This window comes from Papio anubis, chromosome 7, assembly GCF_008728515.1.
Source record: "Papio anubis isolate 15944 chromosome 7, Panubis1.0, whole genome shotgun sequence".
In the NCBI taxonomy this organism is placed as follows: Eukaryota; Metazoa; Chordata; class Mammalia; order Primates; family Cercopithecidae; genus Papio; species Papio anubis.
The window spans coordinates 129,486,911-129,506,801 of record NC_044982.1 but is presented as its reverse complement, the minus strand read 5'-3'; the positions used below and the strand labels follow the sequence as shown (position 1 = coordinate 129,506,801).

Genomic DNA, 19,891 nt, shown 5'->3' with positions numbered 1-19,891 from the left:
TCCAGCCTGCGCAACAGAGCAAGACTGTTAAAAAAAAAAAAAAAAAAAGGAAATGAATCCAATCTCTTTCTAGTGCAAACCTTCACCATCCCTAGGGTGTGGTCTAGGTCTTCCTAGTCCAAGCTGGTGACTAAAAAATCAGTCATCAGCCAGGCATGATGGCTCACGCCTGTAATCCCAGCACTTTGGGAGGCCAAGACAGGCGGATCATGAGGTCAGGAGATCAAGACCCTCCTGGCTAACATGGTGAAACCCCATCTCTACTAGTACAAAAAGTTAGCCAGGCGTGGTGGCGTGTGCCTGTAATCCCAGCTACTCGGGAGGCTGAGGCAGAAGAATCACTTGAACCTGGGAGGCGGAGGTTATGGTAAGCCAAGATCGCACCACTGCACTCCAGCTTGGACGACAGAGCAATACTCTGTCTCAAAACAAAAACAAAAAAGAAGAACGAAAAGAATCAGTCATCATATTCATATAGAGGAAGGGGAAGAAAGGCATGTCTTCTCCCTATAAAATCATATCCCAGAAGGTGGAAACATTTCCACTTTCATGTTACTAGCCAGAGTTTAGCCAATTGGTCTCATCCAGCTGCAAAAGATATTGGAAAATGTAGACTTTATACCAAGCACTTTATGCTCAGCCCAATATTAGGGGTTCTTGTACCAAGAAAAAAAGACAAGAGAAATGGATGTGGGGTAGATGATTAGCAGTCTCTGCCACAAACACTGAACCCAGCTATGAGACATCAGAAAAGGCCTCCAGAAAGATATGATATCTAAGCACTGAATAAAATATGCTCAAGAACCCAGGCAGATGAAGGGGATGTAGGAGAGGAGGAAGGGCAGGGGGGTTCTGGTTGAGGGGGCAGCACATGTGAGGCCACAAGAGAGAAGAAGTGTGCCGTGATGGGGGAACTGAAAGTTGCGCCTCTGGCCGATTGAAGACAGGAGGCAGGAGAATTCGCTCCCTATGCAAGGCTCTGGCCAGTCCTCATTCTCCAGTAATGTTCCCAGAGGTCTGGCTCTCCTCCTTTCCTCCTGCTGCAGCTGGTTCTCTAAGTTTAGCGTGAGTGGCCAGCCACTCCCTCCAGGGCAGGAGGGGAAAGAAGTGGATAGTATGCCATAGCCTTGTTAAGAAGGCCCCATACTTATTTTTCAGAACACATTTGAGTTTCTCCTTCAACTAGACCAAAAAACAAAGTATCTTCAGTGAGTTTCTTCCAGAGAGGCTCCAGGGAGGGGGTGGTAAATGAAAAGCCCCCGTCCGAGTCTCTCTTCTGCTCCTCCACACCTAGAAGCTAACTTCCTGCCATTTTTATCATAACTGTTGGAGGCGAGGGATTCGTGAACTGGGAAACAGGCCAGAGGTTCACTCGGAGATTGTAAAGGCACCTCCAAGTTAGCTTGTCCAAGACTGACTCCTGCTCTTGCCCCCCAATTCATTCCTCTTCCAGTGTTCCTGTCTAGGGGAATGTGTCTGCAGACATCCCAATGCCGGAGCCAGAAAGCCAGGAGTCAGCCCAAGCATGGACTTTCCCTCCCTGTCCACATCCAACCACTCACATGTCTAATAAATTTACCTCCTCAATAGCTTGCACTTCTGCGTACTCCTCTCCACGTCCACTGCACCCCGTATGCTAGGCTATTATCATCCTCTCCCGATCACAGCAGTGGTTGCAAGTCTGGTTGCCCTGCACCAGCTCAGAACCCCCTACCCCATGAATCACGCTATAGCCAGTGTCATCATCTTCAACATAAGGCTGATGATGATCCTCCTTCTCCACCTCTTAAAACCCTAGGATGGCTAACTGCAGTCTACACAGCTCTAATCACTCAGGTTCACACCCCTCCTGCTTCATCAGGCGTCATTCCTTCCCCTGCTCCCTTCACTCCAGCCTCCTTGGCTGACTTTTGCCAATGCTCTGCCCTCCTTTTGGCCTCAGGTCTGTTCCAAGCTGCAATGCTCTTTTCTTCTTCCAGTGAATCCCAGTCTCTTTCTGTTGTCAGTGCCAGTTGCTTTCGGGGGGAAATCTAAACTCCCAGTCTGTTAAAAGTCCTTGCACATTCCCTCTGTTTCTTTCCTTTAATACACATGTTGGTTTATAATTTTACATTCACTGGTTATTTGATTAGTGTTTCTTTGATGCATTTTTAGTAGGGTGATCCTTCCAGCTAAAGGACTACGAAGGTTTCAGATTTATTCTGGAAACATTTTCTCTTTGCACATTTAAAGGGAAAGTGATCTTTTCTAATATTTGCAGATAAGAGGTATGTTTGAAGTTAGAGTCCTAAAGGATTATTATTTTTATAATGATTTTGTATTTTTTTCCATTTTAATGTTTACAATTTAATAAATATCTTGATGACTGCAGACGTGTATGGCTGTTTGGTATTATTCAGAAACATCACAGTAATGGCAGTTTTTTCAATTGGTGTGTAGTCCTCAATAATTATATATGGAATTGCTATCAAACCAGTAAGACTACATTTATGCATCTATCATTTTCAGGATTGTTGGTAACCTGGGCATATTTTCTGCAAATAACTTTGCCTCCTTGCATCACAAGGCCCAATTTGCTCACATTTACCTCAATGACAGTACCTGTGGTAATAACACCTGAAGTTGTATACAGTGGGACGACGAGTTCTTCTTTACACCAAGTACTAGTAGGCAAAAGGTGGGCTTTCAGTTCACAATGTGTTACATGGGCTTTCTTGAAATGCAAGCCCATTGGCCTGATGAATCTTTCATACTTAGGTGGTATTCTTGTAAAGCCATCTCCAACAAAGCAGACGTTAGTAACCAGCCTCTTCCACGCCTTCTTCTTTCTTTTTCCTGTTCGAATAACTTTTAATACTTCTGTTTCTCCCTGGGCACGTACTTTAGGCAGAGGGACTTCCCCTTGTCCCGCCTTCTCTTTTCGTTTCCGTTTGATCATGTTGGAAAGTACTTTAGCTTGAGACTGTCCCTCTCTGTCCAGCAGATAGGCAGGTACTGCTCCCTGTGGAATCTTTTCAGCATTCTTTTTTTGTTTTTGTTTTTTTTGGTGTTTCTCTTTTCATGCATCTTGATAGTCTTTTTCATTTGTATTTTCTCAGCATGGCCCTGTTTGTGGTAAAGCTTAGCCTTCAGACTAATAATTTTCTTTGCCTTCTTTGAACATTTATGAGCCTCTCGACTTTCCTTCTTTCTCTTTTCCTCATGGTAATCTAAACAGTATCCATAGTGTTTACAGCGTAATTCAATATATTTGTTCCGTGGCATGTTGACCGCAGAGCCGCCAGGAGCGGGGGTGCGAAAATGCTCTCAATTTTCGGGTCTTAGAGACCCGTGAGCCGACCCCGTGCAGACCTGACAGGAAAGTGATTTTGTGTTAACTTTGCTATTGCTTTATATACTGCTATAGAGTAATAAACCCAAATTTCTCTCCCACGTATTACTAATCAGCCGTGGATAATGTTAGGAGGATGCCCTAGTTTGGGAGGTGGCTATCTTAATATTCCTTAATATCCCTTAACTGTTTTGTAGATCCAGAACATTTCTGCCTCCAACTCCAGCAAGGATCTGAAGGTCCAGGATCTTAGGAAAGCTGCCTGTAGAGAGGTGGAGAGGTAACAGCGTGTGGGACGGGGAGGGTCTCCTTGTATTCTTCTGCCTCCAACACCCCTATGTTTAGGAACAAGCCTCATGCCTATTATACTCACCATGAGTTACAAACTAGTGGCTCACAGGCCTGCTTAGTCCCTTCGATGTGCTTGGCTTGGCTAGAAGGATATTTAAAATTATTATTACTTATTTTTATTTTTATTTTGAGACAGGGTCTCACTCTGTCTTCCTGGCTGGAGTGCAGTGGCTTGATTTTGGCTCACTGCAACCTCTGCCTCCCGGGTTCAAGCGTTTCTCCTGCCTCAGCCTCCCAAGTAGTTGGGATTGCAAGCATGTGCCAACAAGCCCGGCTAGTTTTTTGGGTGTTTTTTTTGTTTTTGTTTTTGTTTTTTTTTGGATTTTTAGTAGAGATGGGGATTTCACCATGTTAACCAGGCTGGTCTCGAACTCCTGGCCTCAACTGATCCACCTGCCTTGGCCTCCCAAAGTGCTGGGATTACAGGTGTGAGCCACCATGCCCATCCTCTATTCCTTTTAAAATATGCTTTAATAGCATTTCTAAATTGTCTTCACAGGGGTCTTATATATATATTATTTGCTAGGTAAAATTTGAGATATTATGATTGTTGTTACTACAGTGAACTGAGTCTTAATTGTTATTGCATTTTCTAGTGGGTTATTGCCGACGTAGAGGAACGCTACTGATTTATGTAGGTTCTAGGTCACTTAGTTCATGGGTCTATAATTTCTCTGCCTGAGCCACTGTCTTTACCTCATGCTCCATCAGAGGTCTCTGATAGTTTCAGGGTGTCCAGACAAATCCATTCATTTACCTAGATCTTCACTGAACATTTATTGAGAACTTCAGTTATGAAGTGTGCTACCCGCCCCCCACCTCTACCCCCACATTCATATGTTGAAGCCCTAACCCCCAATATGACTGTATTTGGAGATTTGGCATTTAAAGAGGAAATTAAGGTTAAATGAGGCCATAACATTGTAGTCCTAATTAGATAGGACTAGTGTTCTTAAAAGAAGAGAGACATCCGAGCTCCCCCAACCCCCAAGCATAGACAGAGAAAAGGCCACACAAGGAGACAGTGAGAAGGTGGCTCTCTGCAAGCAGGGGAAAGGGGTCTCACTAGAAACCAATCCTGCTGGCACCTTGGTGTTGGACTTCCAGCCTCTGGAACTGTGACAAAATACATTTGTGTTAAGACACCCTGACACTGTGCTTTGTTATGGCAGTCCAAGCAGATGAGTACAGCCTCTTTGTGCCCCAGTTCTTCTGGTTATTTTATGGAAGTGTTATCTCTCCTAGAAAGTCTTACCTAAGGTCTTCTTTCAATTCAGGCAGTGGAGATCTGGTTAGAGTTGAAGAGAGCTTAAAAAAAAAAAAAAAAAAAACCATCAAAAAGTGGGCAAAGGATAGGAACAGACACTTCTCAAAAGAAGATATTCATACAGCCAACAGACACATGAAAAAATGCTCATTATCACTCACCATCAGAGAAATGCAAATAAAAACCACAATGACATACCATCTCACACCAGTTAGAATGGCAATCATTAAAAAACCAGGAAACAACAGGTGCTGGAGAGGATGTGGTGCTGTCCAAACAACAGGTGCTGGATAGGAACGCTTTTACACTGTTGGTGGGACTGTAAACTAGTTCAACCATTGTGGAAAACAGTGTGGCGATTCCTCAAGGATCTAGAACTAGAAATACCATTTGACCCAGCCATCCCATTACTGGGGATATATCCAAAGGATTATAAGTCATGCTGCTATAAAGACACATGCACACGTATGTTTATTGCAGCACTATTCACAATAGCAAAGACTTGAAATCAACTCAAATGTCCATCAGTGACAGACTAGATTAAGAAAATGTGGCACATATACACCATGGAATACTATGCAGCCATAAAAAAGGACGAGTTCGTGTCCTTTGTAGGGACATGGATGCAGCTGGAAACCATCATTCTCAGCAAACTATCACAAGAACAGAAAACCAAATACCGCATGTTCTCACTCATAGGTGGGAACTGAACAATGAGATCACTTGGACACAGGAAGGGGAGCATCACACACCGGGTCCTATTGTGGGGAGGAGGTAGGGGAGAGGGATAGCATTAGGAGATATACCTAACGTAAATGACGAGTTAATGGGTGCAGCACACCAGCATGGCACATGTATACATATGTAACAAACCTGCACGTTGTGCACATGTACCCTAGAACTTAAAGTATAATAAAAAAAACAACAACAAAAAAAAAAACAAAGAGAATTAGCATTCATGGCACTCAGGGAGGTAATTGATTTCTTTTCGGTTAAAACACTTTAAATTGCAAATTTCTTCCAAATCTTAATAAACATTTTTTTCAGTGTTTTCAAGACTCAATATCAGACAATTAATGGGGACTGAATTGCTTCTTTTCTTTTCTTTTTTTTTTTTTTTGAAACAGAGTCTTACTCTGTCGCCTAGGCTGGAGTGCAGTGGAGCGATCTTGGCTTGCTGCAACCTCCGCCTCCTGGGTTCAAGCGATTCTCCTGCCTCAGCCTCTGAGCAGCTGGGACTACAGGTGGGCACCACCACACCTGGCTAATTTTTGTATTTTCGATAGAGATGGGTTTTCACCATGTTGGCCACGATGGTCTTGATCTGTTGACCTCGTCATTTGCCCGCCTCGGCCTCCCAAAAGTGCTGGGATTACAGGCCTGAACGATCGTGCCTGGCCTGAATTGTTTCTAAAGGTAAACCTCCACAAACAAACCCATTGATTCTCAGGGCAAAAAAAGAGAGGGAGACACATCCATGCACGAGGCCTAAGTGGGAAAGAGAAGATCCATCAGGAAGAGAAAATGGGAGGAAAGACCCAGCTCCTCATTCTGGCAATTCAGAGTCTATAGTCCATATTTCTTCGCACCTTAGACAAGACCATGAGATTTTCTCAGGTAGAAGGGGCTGTTCACTTTGGTGTGGAATCCTGTAGTAGTTTGGTGAGAAAGTTCCATACATTCTTTGTTTTTTTTTTTTAGAGACACAATCTCGCTCTGTTGCCCAGGCTGGAGTGCAGTGGAGCGACCATAGCTTACTGTAGACTCCAACTCCTGGGCTCAAGCAATCCTCCTACCTCAGCCTCCTGACTGAGATGACATGTACGCACCACTACACCCACCTCATTTTTGTAGTTTTTGTAGAGATGGAGTCTCACTATGTTGCCCAGGCTGGCCTCTAACTCCTGGCCTCAAGTGGTCCTCCCACCTTGGCCTCCCAAAGTGTTGGAATTGCAGGCATTAGCCACCATGCCCAGCCTATATTTGTCACAACAGCTGGAATAACCTCAAGGTCAGATCACTTGCTATCCTATTCAAAACTCTTCCAATGGCATTTCATCACATCTGAAATGAAATCCATGTGTTTCTAATGACCAGCCAATAGGTCTGGGCCCTGACCATCACCCTGAAATAATCTCCTACCACCCTGCTTCCCTCTCACTCTGTCCCAGCTACACTGGCTTCTTTGTGCTCTTTGAACACACAGAGCTGACACCAAGCCCAGGGCCTTTGCATGTTCTCTTCTGTCCGCCAAGAGTGCTCTTTCTTCCAAACTTTGTTTCTTTTGCTCCCTCAAAGCCCGGCTAACATGTTACTTCCTCAGAGAGGTCTTCCCTGACCCCTCAGTCTAAGCCATCTTGCCTCCTACACATCCCTTCCTTGTTAGCATTTAGGTTATAGAGTCGTTTGATTATTTCTTTATGATCTGTCTTCCACTACAATGTAAGGTCTGTGAGAACAGGAATTTGGTAGTGTATGTGGGATGAATGAATGAACAGGCCAGCCTGCCAAGAACAGAGTGGGAGGGGTTTGTGAGGGTATGAAGAATGCAACCGTATGCCTCTTTCTGCTAAGAATTAGGCCGGGCTCTGTGGCTCACACCTGGAATCCCAGTACTTTGGGAGGCTGAGGCGGGTGGATCCCTTGAGGTCAGGAGTTCAAGACCAGCTTGGACAATATGGCAAAACCCCGTCTCTACTAAAAAGATGAAAATTGCCTGAGCATGGTGGTGCATGCCTGTAATCCCAGCTACTTGCGAGGCTGATGTGGAAGGATCGCTTGAACCCTGGAGGCAGAGGCTGCAGTGAGCCGAGACCACACCACTGCACTCCAGCCTGGGCGACAGAGTGAGACTTCATCTAAAAAAAAATAATAATACTAATTGCTACTACTTCATCCTGTCCATCCCATGTCCGTAAAACTTCAGCATAAGTGCGCTCCACACACAAGGAGAGAACAAACCCTCCCACTGGCCTTGGGCCCATCCCTCTTTCTCCCACACTGCCTCTTTTGAGTTATCTCATTTTGCTCCCAATAGCCAGCTTTGACTTTTCTGGGCTTATCTGGGCATCAGGGATCCATGTTGTACATTCAGTTGCCCTGATTACGTCTGCCTTAGAGCGTCTCCTAGGGCAGCCAGTGTAGAACAGTCACCTAAGGGCCTGGAGCTTCTGCCGTCTGCCACTCGCTCCTTCTGCCTGATAACAAATACTATTCCTTTTATCCTTGCAACTTGACCCAGAAAGAGGTGGCTGTCAATGTTCAAGGGCCCTGGAAAGGAAGACGGGAAATGTGAAACCACTGGGCACATGGGAATGGGTGGGTCTGAGAGTCTGAAAGACGGTGCTAGAGCATGCACCTTCCAGATCATTCTCATTGAAAAATTCAGAATGACCTTCCCTCCCCAAGCCAAGAAAGGATAAACACTCACACCTCCTTACCTTCTTACATTCTCATTTCTAAGATAAAATATAATGCGTTAAGAATCTGTAAGTTACCTCATTTAATTGGCACTCTGCTTTATCAGATATGCAGTATCATCACCCACTTACAGATGAGGAGATTGAGGCTGGGGGATATGAAATCATTTATTTCAACTCACGTGGTTTGCGAGCAGTGGAGTCAGGATCCTAATGTAGATACTAACCAGTGTTATTTGGCATACCAATTTAAATCAGTTACTTACACTAACTTTAAAACAACATGAGCTTTATTAAGGCAAATTTATATATCATAAAATTCACCCATTTAAGTGTACAATTCTATAATTTTAGTAAGTTTGCAGAGTTGTGCAACCATTACCACAATCCAGTTTTAGAACATTTCCACTACCCCAAAATGTTTCCTCATGTCCATTTTCGGTTCATACCCACTCCTACCCCCAGCTCTAGGCAACCGCTGATCTACTTTCTGTCTCTATAAATTTGCTGTTTATAGAGAAATGAAATCATCCTGCATGATATTTTACTACAAGCTGCATTTGTTTTGTGAAGACTGCTCAGCTCAGTTCTCAACATTCAGTTCAGAGGTGTGGATTGGCTTAGCACAAGGAGGAAGGTATTGTAACTCCATTTCTGCAAGATGTCTAGAGGGAAAGTTTTTTTCTTTTTTTTAAGGAGAATTTGTATTATTTTCATTATTTTTATGTGCAGAAAACTCAACAGCATACATTTAACCCAATTTGGTGGCAAGTTCTTTAGCTTTTGGCTGTTTCACCTTGGCAATGAGAGCCACACACTTGGGAGCCAGGACATTGACTCCCCGGTGATGACGGATCTCATCGTATCTGCCATTCTAATTGGTTCTGATAGCTTCGTCCAGCTAAGCCAAAGTTTCTTTGTCTTTCAAGTTAGCCTGTGTGGTGACAGTGGTGCAGGTCTTCCCATGGACTAGACATCCCAGTCTTACCTTCCCCTTGATAATGCAGTCAGGGACCTTTATTTTACAACACAGAGAAATGCACTATCATCACCCACTTTCTTTCATTTATTTTTATTTATTTATTTATTTATTTTGAGACGGAGTCTCACTCTGTCGCCCAGGCTGGAGTGCAGTGGCCCGATCTTGGCTCACTGCAAGCTCCACCTCCCAGGTTCATGCCATTCTCCTGTCTCAGCCTCCCGAGTAGCTGGGACTACAGGCACCCGCCACCACACTGCTTAGTTTTTTTGTATTTTCAGTAGAGACGGGGTTTCACCATGTTAGCCAGGATGGTCTCGACCTCCTGACCTGGTGATCCACCCGCCTCGGCCTCCCAAAGTACTGGGATTACAGGCGTGAGTCACCACGCCTGGCCTATCATCATCCACTTTCCAGATGAGGAGGCTGAGGCTGGGAGCAGGCAGAAGACAACTAGCTTGATGGGATCCACATCACGTCCAGTCACCACCAGCTGAGACTTCTTGTTCTCCACTAAGGTGGCTACAGTGATAATTCCTGCTTGAAGGACAGGTGGTCTCTTGGTGGGGACGTCCCCTTTGCTGGCAGCTTTCTTCTCAGCCCAGGCCAGCAGCCTCTGCTTCTTCTCTTGCTTTGTCTCTGGTCTGTACTAGTGGGCCAGCTTATGTACTATAATTGAGTAGCTGTTTGGGGGTCCAAGGCCTGAGTGAACTGGTTCATCACAGGAAGCACCTTCAGCCATGTGTAGAGGATGGCTCTTTGCCACTGCAACCTGATAAAGCGGGGCCATTTGACAAAGCAAGTGAGGTCCCTTTTGGGTTGGGTTTGCTGTCCAATACCAAGATTCTTAGGCCTTTTCTCCAACATGGGATTCACCACTTTCCTGGCCTCCTGCTTCTTTGCGACAGCAGCGGCTGGAGCCACCTTCTTCCCCTTGTCCTTCTTCCCTTCTGGCATCTTGGGCGGCAGGAGGAAAGAGAAAAAACGTTTTTGTTTGATAAATATTCCAGGCTTCTGAGGACAGGGACTCAGCACTACCTGGCTGAAAGCAGAAAATCAGGGTGGAGGTGATTGTAGGGTTGGGGAATCATACATGGTTTTTTTGTGGTCGTTGTTTTTGTTTTACTTCTTAAAATATTTGAAATAGTTGATTTTAATTCGTGGACTTAACTCCAGGTCATTTCAAGGATGACTCCATTTAAAATAAAATACAGCTGGGCACAGTGGCTCACGCCTATAATCCTAGCACTTTGGGAGGCTGTGGCAGGCAGATCACCTGAGGTCCAGTGTTCAAGACAAGCCTGGCCAACAAATCCCATCTCTATCAAAAATACAAAAATTAGCCGGGCACAGTGGCTCATATCTGTAATCCCAGGACTTTGGGAGGCCAAGGCGGGTGGATTACACGGTCAGGAGAGCGAGACCACCCTGGCTAACACAGTGAAACCCCATCTCTACTAAAAATACAAAAAATTAGCTGGGCATGGTGGTGTGCACCTGTAATCCCACCTACTCAGGAGGCTGAGGCAGGAGAATCTCTTGAACCTGAGAGGCGGAGGTTGCAGTGAGCCAAGATCACACCATTGCACTCCACCCTGGCCAACAAGAGCAAAACTCCGTCTCAAAAAAACCAATAAAAATAAATAAAATACAAATAACAAAATGAGGCCCTAAAGATCTAATTTTAAAATGTAATCTGGCTGGTCCGAAGGCAGTGAGTTATCTCACTTTTGTGTCTGGAACTGGTGGGTTCTTGGTCTCGCCGACTTCAAGAATGAAGCCGCAGACCCTTGTAGTGAGTGTTAGTTCCTAAAGATGGCGTGTCTGGAGTTGTTCGTCCCTCCTGGTGGGTTTGTGGTCTCGCTGGCTTCACAGTGAAGCTGCAGATGTTTGCGGTGAGTGTTACACCTCTTAAATGCAGTGCAGACGCAAAAAAGTGAGCAGCAGCAAGATTTATTATGAAGAGCAAAAGAACAAAGACTCCATACCACAGAAGTGGACTGGAGCCAGTTTCCGCTGCTGGCTAGGGCGACCTGCTTTTATTCCCTTATCTGGGCCCCCTCCCACATCTGCTGATTGGTCCATTTTGCAGAGAGCTGATTGGTCCACTTTGACAGAGTGCTGATTGGTGCAATTATAATCCATGAGCTAGACACAGAGTGCTGATTGGTGCATTTACAATCCTCTAGCTCGACATAAAAGTTCTCCAAGTCCCCACCAGACTCAGGACCCCAGCTGGCTTCGCCTAGTGGTTCGTGCTGTGGGGCCACAGGAGGAGCTGCCTGCCAGTCCTGTGCTGGATGCCTGCACTCCTAAGCCCTTGAATGGTAGATGGGACCGGGTGCTGCGGAGCAGGAGGTAGTGCCCATTGGGTGGGCTTGGGCCACACAGTGAGCCCACCGTGGGTAGGGCGGGGGGCTCGAGCATGGCAGGCTGCAGGTCCCGAGCCCTGCCCCACGGGGAGGCGGCTGAGGCCTGGCAAGAATTCCAGCGCAGCCCAGGCGGGCCTGCAGTGCTGGGGAATGGGGCCCACCCTCTGCAGCTGCTGGCCCAGGTGCTAAGCTCCTCGCTCTCTGGGGCTGGTGGCGCTGGCAGGCCAGTGGGCCGGCCACTCCCAGTGCGGGGGCCCTCTGAGCCGGCGCCCACCCAGTGCTGGTGCTGGCCCGTGAGCGCCGGGCGCAAACCCGGCACCTCTCCCTCCACACGCAGCAGAGGGAGCCGGCTCTGGCCTCGGCCAGTCCAGAGAGGGGCTTCCACAGTGCAGGGACGGGCCGAAGGGCTCCTCAAGCGCGGCCAGAGTGGACGCCAAGGCCGAGGAGGTGCCGAGAGCGAGTGAGGGCTGCTAGCACATTGTCATCTCTCACTTTGATTGTTCAGTCAGTTACAGATAAAACACCTTATTCTACTCTTTCCCTCCTTCTTACTACTACACTTGACTAATCTTTAAAAATAAAATTTAATAAAATTTTAAAAATTAAAATGTCGTCTTAAGGGCGGCCCTGAAGTGATTCAGCTCATCTCTATCTGGTGGCTCCTCCCTGGAAGGGGAGGTGAGGAAGATGATACTCCTATTCCCTCCTCCAGACACCCACTCATTCCACTTACAGCCATGGGAGGTTTGGAATGTTTGTTTCTACTCCAGGCCTGGGTCCAGTGCAGTGACACTGGGGCTCTCACTCTCCTGCCTCTGGACTCTCCATTATGCCTGAAGATGCCTTTCTCTGGGACAGTCAGAAGTTACCGCCCCAAACCAGAGAGTCAGTCCCCTTTCTTCTCTGTCTGATCACCATCCTTGTCCCTCTGAGAAAAATCGCTATTCTATCCAGAGAGAAAACAATAGCCCCTACTTCATGCTTCATGACCATGTAGTTCACTGCAGTCCCTTCATCCCCATTTCTCTCCTTGGCAGAAACAAATTCTTTTCAAAGCTGGGGAGGTAGTGCACAGACTCCTTGAAGAGGTCCCAGGGAAAGGGGATGTTCTCCTCTCCTTTCCCCACAGATCACTCCCTGGGACTGTCTTTTCTGTACTGAGACAGACCTGAAAATAAGCCAGTTTTAGATTTTCTTCATAAGTTTCTGTAGGTGCAAAGGCTCGGGCAGAATGACTAGAAGACAAGTCCTCATTAATAATAATAATAGCTGACATTTATTAACCTGTACTATATTAGGCTCACTTTACAAAAAAATTTAGCATTTTGTTATAGAACGGAAATTATGCAGAATTATTAAATTATTGGTGCCACAGACATTTTACTGTATCTGTATTATTAGTACATAAATTAGTATTAAGGCACAGAAATTATTAGTACAAAGATGATATCAGTACTATTATTATAATATAGAAATTACTAGTACAGGGCAGGCATGGTGGCTCATGGCTGTAATCCTATAACTGTGGGAGGCTGAGGCAGCAGATCACAAGGTCAGGAGAACGAGACCAACCTGGCCAACGTGGTGAAATCCCATCTCTACTAAAAATACGAAATTAGTCATGCATGGTGGTACATGCCTGTAGTCCCAGCTACCTGAGAGGCTGAGGCAGGAGAATAGCTGGAACCCGGCAGGTGGAGGTTGCAGTGAATCGAGATTGCACCATTGCACTCCAGCCGGGGCAGCAAGAGCGAAACTCCATATCCAAAAAAAAGAAGAAATTACTAGTACAGAAGAAAGTGTCAGTACTACTATTAGCCCCTATTTGCGGAAAACTGAGGCTTGAAGAGGTTAAGCTAATTTATCCAAGGTTACAGAGTTAGTGAGTAGAGCTAACTGAATTCAGTCCACACAAATAACTTAGCTCTTAACCTTAAGTAAAGCTTACCGTCCTCTGTGCCTCCCACACTCACCCCTGGCTTCTTCCTGGGCAGGAATGAGTGAGGCCAGAAGGAGTATATGAGCTGTGGACTACAAGAAAAAAACCCACAGTGACTGAAGGAGAAGGAACTCCTAGTCCTTCCTGGTGACCCAGAGCCAACAGGAAAATGGGTTACTCATTAACCAGAGAAAAGTCCCACATCCTGTGTTTGAAAGAAACATTTTAAAAGTTAGAAAATACGTTTGAACAATGTTGTATTTAAACCAAGCTCAAGCAACAGATATTTCTTTTCCTTTCTTTGATACGGTGTCTCGCTTTGTTGGCTCTGTAGCCCAGGCTGTAGCTCAATGGCTGATCTCGGCTTACCGATCTTGGCTGAACTCTGCCTCCTGAGTTCAAGCGATTCTCCTGCCTTAGCCTCCTGAGTAGCTGGGATTACAGGCATGCGCCACCACATCCAGTTAATCTTTGTATTTTTAGTAGAGACGGGGTTTCACCATGTTGGCCAGGCTGGTCTTGAACTCCTGGCCTCAAGTGGTCCTTTTGCCTCGGCCTCCCAAAGTGCTGGGATTACAGAGGTGAGCCACCACGCCAGGCCCAGATGTTTCTTTAGTATAGATTTTACACCAGGCTTTTCATTCGGCTTTTGAACATTATGTTGAAGTATATTAGATTTTATAATTACTTTATTCTAAGATCTTGCCCTGTGAATGAGTCCAAACATCATAACCCACAGATCAGGGAGGGTGAGGACAACGCACAGAGCACAGGCTAGGATTTGCTTTGGAAACAGTCGTTGGGGCAGAGGATGCCTGCTACAGGGAAGGGCTGTCTCTTACGTATGGTTGCTGGGAGCCCAGGACTGGACTCAGAGGAGAAGCAAGATGAGTATCAGTCCATAGCAGAAACAAAGAGGAATATATGTATCTTCCAATAGAGACCACTGGGGTTCCCACAAGAAAAGTTGACAAATAGTTCAGCTGGAAACATGAAGAGGGGAAGGAAATTACTCAGAGTGTTGATCAGAGTGTATCTAGTAGCCCTCAAACACAACAAACTAAGCACAGCTGCACCCACTTCTCCTTCAGAGCAGGGAAAAGACAAAAGTTTCAGAAACTTTCCATCCTCTCACCCTCATAGGTGTGAAATCATCTCCCTTCACCAGGAGGAAGAAAATAATTTAATTGGCCAGGTGCAGTGGCTCACGCCTGTAATCCCAGCACTTTGGGAGGCCGAGATGAAAGGATTGCTTAAGACCAGGAGTTTGAGACCAGCCTGGCCAACGTGGTGAAACCCCATCTCTACTAAAAATACAAAAATTAGCCGGGCATGGCAGGCACCTGTAGTCCCAGCTGAGTCTGGGGGCTGAAGCAGGAGAGTCCCTTGAACGCAGGAGATGGAGGCTGCAGTGAGCCGAGAATGCACGACAGCAATCCGTCTCAACAACAACAACAACAAAAATACTTTAATCTTTATTTGTCTTAGGTGAGTGCCCCGGGGTGGAACCTGCTGCAGCCTTTACTTGAGTGGGCAGAAAAACAAACAACCAAAAAAAACCCAAAACAAACAAAACGGGGGATGAGAGGCTATTACAGTTAAAAGGAAGGGGGAGAATGGGATAGAGTGAGGTGGGAGGGGCAGAGGGGAGAGGCCCCAAGGAGGGCTTGGATTTTGGGGGCTGTTGGCCCAGATCTGCATGTGGGTCCAGCTTCTCTGTTCCTCTGAGTGGGGAGATTGTGCTGTAGAGACAGTCCAGCATAGTGGACCTGGGGCTGGGACTCCTAAGTGGAAATCTGAGGTCTGGGACTCCTAAGATGGTGCAGTAAGGTTGCAAGTTTGGGGCAGTTTAGCGTTTATGATGGCACAGGAGGTCCGGGAGTTTTGTTGGGGAGAGAGAAGACTTGTGAAACGGAAAAGACTTGCTATAAAGCAGTTATTCATGAAGGAGAAGATTTCTTCAGTCAGAATTTATGTTGCTACCCTGCACGCTGGTTTTTGGATTAATCAAAAGACAGTTCCAAAGAACAGTGTTACAAGCTGGGTGCGGTGGCTCATGTCTGTAATCCCAACACTTTGGGAGACTGAGGCTCGTGGATCTCTTGAGCCCAGGAGTTTAAGACTAGCCTAGACAACATGGCAAAACCCTCTCTCTACAAAAATACAAAAATTTGCTGGGTGTGGTGGTATGCGTCTATAGTCCCAGCTATTTGGGAGGTTGAGGTGGGAGAATCGCTTGAGTCCAGGAGGTTGAGGCTGCAGTGAACTGTGATCGCACCATTGCACTCCAGCCTGGGTGACGCTGTCTTGGAAAAAAAAATTTTTTAAAAAGGTGTTACAGTGGGTCCCTGCCTAGACTGTCTCTGCTGCCATCTGCTATGGAGTGGCCGGAGGGAAACTGGGCATCAGTGTAGGAAGGCAGACTGTTGCCTCAGGCCTTTCTGGGCTTTCCACTGTTGACATTAAAATGAGCCTTGAACTGGTTGAGAAAGTTCCTCCCTGAGCCCCTTTTCAAGGGGAAAGAAATCAATCAAAAAATAAAAAGAAAAACCAAACACACGTACCTTGCGTTGTAAACATGCTACCTTAACTGAAGGTGCAGATCAAGAGAGAGAAACCAGAGTTTTACAGTTTTGTTATATGTGCAGCTCCCTTGGGAGCAACAGCACTCCACGCAAGGCCACTCGGGTGAAGCCCCGGGTCAGTCACGTGGCAAAGGGGGCGAGGGGGTGGCTGTGGAAATGCACCTTTCTTGTGGTCTCTGTGGGAGGCAGGGGAACATGGCTTACTACTGGCTAATTTGAATAATTTCACTGGGCTCTGGGACACAGGGGCTGTCCCTCGTTGTCTGGCACCTGGCCCAAGGCAGTTAGGGTGGGTGTGTAGTGTCCCAGAGTGTGAGGGCCCAGTCAGGGAGGTGGTTGAGGTGCGGACGTAACTGGCCGCCCAAGAAGAGGAACCGACCATCTCTAGCCAGGGCCTCAAAACTGGGTGGACAGTATTAAATACACACACACACACACACACACACACACACAACCACACACCCTGTGAACTGAGGAATTAGTAGCTAATTTTCTTATTTTAGGGGACATAATCTTGGGAAAATAGAAAAGACTCTGTACTTAAGCCTAAATTTGCAAACAGAGTTCTAAGCCATTATCTGCTATTCCTTATTGTAGCATGCAAGAGCTCTTGTTTTGGCCAGGCATGGTGGCTCATGCATGCAATCCCAGCACTTTGCAAAGCAGTGGTGGGAGGATAGCTTGAGGCCAGAGTTTGAGACCAGCCTGGGCAGCATAGTGAGACCCCTGTCTCTAAAAAAAAAAAAAGAGTTCCTGTTTAAGCCATTGGTAGATGGCTGTTTTCATTTCCTCAGCAAACCTATTTGCTTGGGAAGCCACAGCCCACAGCTTCCTCCCAGGTGTTCTTAATCATCCTTGAGAAGGGAAAGATGAGGGTCAGGCTGCTATGAGGCTCTGGCAAGTAGAATGGTGGCTCTCCCGAAGACGTCCACATTCTAATTCTTTTTCGTTTTTTGGAGACAGAGTCTCACTCTGTCACCCAGGCTGGAGTGCAGTGGCGTGATCTCGGCTCACTGCAACCTCCATCTCCCACGTTCAAGGGATTCTCCTCCAGCCTCCTGAGTAGCTGGGATTACCATCATGCCCAGTTAATTTTTGTATTTTTAGCAAAGACAGGGTTTCACCATGTTGGCCAGGCTCGTCTCGATCTCCTGGCCTCAAGTGATCCGCCTGCCTTCCCGCCTTGGCCTCCCAAAGTGCTGGGATTATAGGTGTGAGCCACCACCCCTGACCCACATTCTAATTCTTGAAACTAGTGAATATGCTACTGTAGGAGAGGAAAGACTTCCCCTCCACTCTCTGAGGGTTTCATAGCTGAGCCCATGAAATGAACTGACAACAGGCAGATTAACAGGAGAAAAGTTATACAAATGTATTATGTGCACGGGGCATCACAGGAAAGAAAAGGGAATACCCCCAAAAACCAGAGAGGAGAGGGGAGGATGTATGCAGGCAATTTAGGAGAGAGTAAGTGATTTTGGAATAAAAACGAACGGGACCTTCTCTGGGTGTGGTGTTGGCTTCTTGTTTTCTCTCCTGTGATGAGTTAATCTTCCCTGGCTGATGAAACTCCTGAGGAGGGGACTGGTGACAACTGAGTTCTTTATTGAGGATCTGTTTTTAGGCAGGTGGGGAGTTAAGAGAAAGCCTCCCCTTGCATTTGCTCTCTTTCAAGTACCTCCAGCTCTAAGTAATCAATATACCAAATTGGTGTATTTGGGGATGGCATTTCCTGAACTCCTTCATTACCTGACATGGTACAAGGAAAAAACTTTTTTTTTGTTTTTTGGTTTTGAGAGTGAGGTCTCACTCTGTCACCTAGGCTGGAGTGCAGTGGCCGGGATCTCGGCTCACTGCAAGCTCCGCCCTCCCAGGTTCAGCCATTCTCCTGTAGCCTCTGGTGGCAGGAACTACCAAGGCATCCGCCACAATGTCTGGCTAATTTTTTGTATTTTGGTAGAGCCGGGGTTTCACCATGTGGCCAGCCAGGATGGTCTCAATCTCCTGACCTCGTCCAGCCCTCCTCGGCCTCCCAAAGTTCTGGGATTACAGGCGTGAGCCACCCGGCATAGCGTGGTTTTTTTTTTTGTTTTTTTTTTTTTGAGACGAAATCTCGCTCTGTCTCCCAGAGTGGAGTGCAGTGGCACAATCTTGGCTCACTGCAACCTCCGCCTCCTGGATTCAAACAATTCTCCTGCCTCAGCCTCCTGAGTAGCTGGGATTACAGGCATGTAACACCACACCTGGCTAATTTTGGTATTTTTAGTAGAGACGGGGGTTTCACTATGTTGGCCAGGCTGGTCTTGAACTCCTGACCTCTTGATCCGCTTGCCTTGACCTCCTAAAGTGCTGGGATTACAGGCGTGAGCCACCGCACCCAGCAAAAGGAAATTAAGATTGCTAATCAGCTGATCTTGAGATGGGGCCAATCTAATGAGTGCTTAAAAGTGGAACACAGAGGCAGAAGAGAGGATTGGAGAGATGCTATGTTGAAAGGACTTGATCTGCTGTTGCTGCTGTTGCTGGCTTGAAGACGGCAAAAGGGGCCATGTGCCAAAGAATGCAGGCAGCCCCTAGAAACCGGCAGAGTCAAGGAAATGAAGCTTTTTCTAGAGCCTCTAAAAAGAATACAGCTCTGAGACCAGGCGCGGTGGCTCACACCTGTAATCCCAGCACTTTGGGAGGCCAAGATGGGCAGATCACGAGGTCAGGAGATCGAGACCATCCTGGCTAACATGGTGAAACCCCATCTCTACTAACAATACAAAAAATTAGCCGGACGTGGTGATGGGCGCCTGTGGTCCCAGAAACTCAGGAGGCTGAGGCAGGAGAATGGTGTGAACCTGGGAGGTGGAGCTTGCAGTGAGCCGAGATTGCGCCACTGCGCTCCAGCCTGGACAAAAAAGCGAGACTCCGTCTCAAGGAAAAAAAAAAAGAGAATACAGCTCTGTATAGATTTTGATTTTAGCCCAGTGAGGCCCATGTTAGACCTCTGACCTGCAGAACTGTAAGATAAGTTTGTGCTGTTTTAAGACACCACATTCATTATATATATATATATATAATATACATTTAAATGGCAGCAAAAAGAATAGTCAGAGGCTGAGAGGAGTTAGCTGCCCTTGAATAATGGAAGGATTCCCCATTCAGAACCATTCTCCTATACCTCTTGGTACTAAAACCATTCAATATCAATGATTTGTTTTTAAGCAGAAATGAGCTCATTAAGGGATACTCAGTAGTTTACAGAATCTCTGGGAGGGTCACAGACTGGATTCTGGAGCACACAGCCAGGTACAATCCCTGAACATACCGTAGGGCTGCTCTTCTAAAACATTTAAACAAATCTGTTTATATGTTTACTTTGGAAAGTTTCAAACCACAGAAAAATGGAAAGAGCACTGTAATGAATCCCCATATCTCCTGGACTTGGTTGGGTTTCCCTCAGAGGAGATCCTGAGATAACCTGGGTACAGGACGTTTATTTGGGAGGCGATCCCAGGAAGCACAAGTGAAAGGGTGCAGGACGTGGGACAGGAAAGGAAAACACAGTAATAATATGTGCATTCCTGCGGCAGTCACCGATGTGTGCAACCGGGGCTCCATCCTGGGGACCTTCTGGGAAACCAAGCACGCTAAGCTTCCCGG

General features: G+C 46.5%; 1 protein-coding gene and 1 pseudogene across 1 annotated transcript in view; one reads left to right on the top strand and one right to left on the bottom strand.

The window, feature by feature from the left end:
* Positions 1-1,078: 1,078 nt before the first annotated feature.
* LOC110743689 lies at positions 1,079-3,842 on the bottom strand (annotated as a pseudogene).
* Positions 3,843-14,248: 10,406 nt separating this feature from the next.
* Positions 14,249-19,891, top strand: part of LOC116268519 (protein FAM81A) — a 116,472-nt gene continuing 110,829 nt past the window's right edge. The window contains exon 1 of the mRNA XM_031668595.1: positions 14,249-15,146. The gene's annotated coding sequence lies outside the window, so the exon portion shown is untranslated. The remainder of the gene's footprint in view (positions 15,147-19,891) is intronic.